This window comes from Marmota flaviventris, chromosome 6, assembly GCF_047511675.1.
Source record: "Marmota flaviventris isolate mMarFla1 chromosome 6, mMarFla1.hap1, whole genome shotgun sequence".
Lineage (NCBI taxonomy): Eukaryota > Metazoa > Chordata > Mammalia > Rodentia > Sciuridae > Marmota > Marmota flaviventris.
Window position 1 is genome coordinate 112,102,589 of NC_092503.1, and position 4,239 is coordinate 112,106,827.

Below are 4,239 nucleotides of genomic sequence, written 5' to 3' on the forward strand. Positions count from 1 at the left end.
GTAGGATACAAAACTAACACCCAGAAATCAATTGCATTCCTATCATTCACTGATGGATCAACTGAAAGAGAAATGAGGAAAACTATCCCATTCACAATCGTCTGAAAAAAATTAAAATATTTGGGTATCAATCTAACAATGCAGGTGAAAGAACCCACAATCAAAACTACAAAACACTAAAGAAAGAAATTGAAGAAGACCTTAGATAATGGAAAGATCTCCCATGTTCTTGGATAGGCAGAATTAGTATTGTCCAAATGGCCATACTACAAAAAGCTCTACATGGATTTAATGCAGTTCTTTTAAAAATTTCAATGATGTTTGATGTTGTTGCCAGCACCCTGTCAGAGCAGGTTCCTGCCCAGGAGGTGTGAAATTAAAAGTCCTTGGAAAATTAAAAGTCTGAAATAATCAGTAAGAAGTAAGACAAAGACAAAGATTAGATTTAAAAAGTGGAGCATCTGATGGGTCTTCCAGTCTTTATAGGAACTGGAACTGGACAACTGAAAAAGGCCCCAATCCTTTATTGAAGGGGGAGTACATCAAAGGCAGGGATAAGTTTTCAGTGGGAGGAATCTTGTCTCAGTACCGGGTCTTTCAGGAAACAGGTTGATTGGCATCTAGCAAGCTACACACATCTCTGGGAGGTAGTTTGGCTGTAGCGGGTCACTCCCATTTCCAGGATTAAGCTTGAATTCCAGCAGTGAGCCAGGACAGGGCACCACGTGAATCTAGCATTCTGGAACCAATGGATTTCAACTGGGAGTTCCCAGAATCAGGCTTTCCTGCCTAATGGCTTGAATGTTGCTCAGTCCACACGTGGCTCATAGATGGCTTCCCACAGATGTTCTTCATAGAAACAAAAAAAGCAGTCATGATATAAATTTGGGAAAAGAAGAGTCCCAGAATAGCCAAAGCAATCCTCAGTGAGAAAAGTGAAGCAAGAGTAATCACAATTCCAGACTTAAATTATACCACAGAGCTATAGTAACAAAACGGCATGGTATGGGCAACAAAACAGACATGAAGACCAATGGTTCAGAATAGAAGACACTGAGACAAACTCATATAAATGCAGGTATCTCATACTAGACCAAGGTGGCATTAACATCCATTGGAGAAAATATAGCCTCTTCAACAAATGGTGCTGGGATACACTTTAAATCCATATGTAGCAAAATAAAATTTACCCCCTCTCATCCTGCACAAAACTCAACTCAAAGTGGATCATGGATCTAGGCATTAGACCAGAGACCCTGCACCTACTAGAAGAAAAAGTAGAACAAATCTCCATCATGTCACTTAGGAACCAAATTCCTCAACAAGGAATTCCTAAAGCACATAAAATAAAATCAAGAATCAATAAATAGGATGCTATCAAACTAAAAACTTCTTCACAGCAAATTATCAAGAATGAGAAGAGAGAGCCTACAGAATGGGGGAAAATCTTTGTCACTTGCACTTCAGAGCATTAATCTCCAGGATGTATAATGAACTCAAAAAACTTAACACCAACACAAAAGAAGACAAACAAATAATCCAATCAATAAATAGGCAAAGGAACTGAATATATACTTCAAAGAAGAAGAAATATGATTGTTCAACAAATATATGAAAAAATTTCAACATCTCTGGCAATGAGAGAAATGCAAATTAAAATTACACTGAGATTTCATCTTACTCCCATCAGAATGGCAATCATCAAGAATACAAGTAACAATAAATCTTGGTGAGGATGTGGGGGACTTGCTGGTGGGACTGTAAATTGGTGCAATCCCTCTGGAAAGCAGTATGGAGATTCCTCAGAAAACATGGAATGAAACCACCATTTGACCCAGTTATCCCACTCCTCGGTATATACCCAGAGGATTTAAATTCAGCATATTACAGTGACACATTCACATCATGTTTATGTTTATCAGCTCAATTCACAATAGCTAAACTGTGGAACCAATCTAGGTGTCCTATCAGCCGATTAATAGAAAAAGAAAATATGGTATATATACATTATGAAATAGTACTCAGCCTTAAAGAAGAATGAAGTTTGCAGGTAAATGGATGGAACTATTGATTATCATATTAAGTGCAATAAGCCAGTCCCCCAAAAGCGGAGGCTGAATGTTCTCTCTGATTTGAGGATGCTAACACACAATGGAGGGGGGAGGGAAGACTAGAAGCACTTTGGATTAGACAAAGGGAAATGAAGGGAAGGGAGGAGGGATGGGAATAGAAAAGACAGTAGGATGAATTGGACATAACTTTCCTATGTTCATATATGAATATATGACTAGTGTAACTCCACATCATGTACAACCACAAATGGGAAGTTATACTTCATTATGTATAATATGTCAAAATACATTCTACTGTCATGTTGAACTAAAAGAAATTTGTTAGGAGCCACAGTCAAGTCGCATTTTGCCAGAGGGAATGGTTGAAAGGTGATGCCAGCGAGCCATTAAGATGATGATGAGTTAAGCTGTATATAATTGCTGTGACTGGATGATGCTAAATTGAAACAGGCTGTGTATTGAGTTGTATACGGACCCTGCTCCAGCAATAGGGCGGCTCCGGGAATAGGGCGGCTCTTGCTGCCTTGGGCGCCCACCACTTTGGAGTTCTCACGGGGTTCCTGGGGAGTTGGCGCGGAGCCCAGTGGAGAGCTGGGAGAGTTCCTGGGAAGTGTGCATGGAGTGCTGGTGGAGTTCGGGCAATAAAGTTTCCTGTTTGAACATACAAGTGTTTTGTGGCGGCTCGGTTATTTGTGCCCAGCCAGACTGCAGCATTTGGTGGCCTGTGTGGGGAACTCCTGAAGCTTGGGGGTAAGTGAAATTGCTTGCCCCTGAAGGAGAGCAAAAGAATGGGTGACCATTTCAAAAAACAATGTGTTCTTGTTTTGATTTATTTTGTTTTTATTTCAAGTTGCCTGTCCCTAGAACTTTCTCAGGCAAACTGGGGAAAATGGTTGGCTCAAGGTTTGAAGTTGTTCGCCCCTGAAGAAGAGATAATGTTAGACCACAAATATACATTTCAAGAAAATAGGAAAATTGATACAATGCATTTTTGTTCCGTTTTTGTTTCATTCTTCTTCGGTTTTGTTTTGTGTTATCTTGTTGGGTTGCATTATCTTTATAGTAGATCAGAAATTAGTAAAAAACAAACTGAAAGAGTGTTAAGTAAATTGTTAGAGGTTCAGATTGTGGTAGAAGACATTTTAGATCAAGTAAAAGAGAAGGTCTCTCGAGCTAATCAGACAGAGGAAGAAATTTAAAGGAAAAGGGGCTATCAGGGAAAAAGTTACATCACGAGGCTGCTACTAACACCTTTCTATCACCAGAGGGCGTAAGTGTCCAACCAACAGCTTCACCTATGGAGACAACATATGCTGGGGGGCCCCCAACCCCCGTAGTTGATAGATGGGATCCTGAGACAGGACCTAAAAGATTAGCATGCCCTGTACTTGAGCAGGCAGGAGGGCAGCAAATTCACCATGCTCTAGATTTCAAAACAGTGAAGCAGCTGAAAGAGGCTGTAACAACCTATGGTCCCCAAGCAACCTTCACTGTAAGCATGGTCGAATCCATTACCAACTTGGACATGACACCTGCAGATGGGACTAGCATGTGTAAAGCTTTGCTAAATGGAGGGCAATATTTGTTATGGAAGGTTGCCAATCAGGAATTTTGCATGGAGACAGCTAGGCAAAATGCAGCAGCCAGTTACCCTCAAAGAAATCTAGATATGTTGTTAGGAAAAGGACCTTATGAGGGTCAACGACAACAAATTGAATATGATCCTGCTATATATGCACAAATTGCTGCAGACGCAGTTAGGGCATGGAAGACTTTACAAGGACATGGAGATTTACAAGGTCAATTATCTAAGGTTATACAAGGAGCTAATGAACCTTATGCTGAATTTGTAGATAGGCTTATTCAAACAGCTACCAGAGTTTTGGGGGATACAGAATAAGCAATGCCATTAATTAAACAGCCTATGAACAAGCAAATAAGTGGTGCAAACAGGGCATTAGACCATGGAAACATGAAGATTTAAACACATATATTAAATTATGTAGAGACATTAATGAACAGGGGCAAGTCTTGGCAGCTGCAGTACAACAGGCTTTATATGCCAGGCCAAAAACATGCTACAATTGTGAACAAACAGGACATTTTAAAAGGAGTTGCTCCATAAGAGGAGGGTTTAACAAAACTAGGTATCAAATGGGGTAGAATA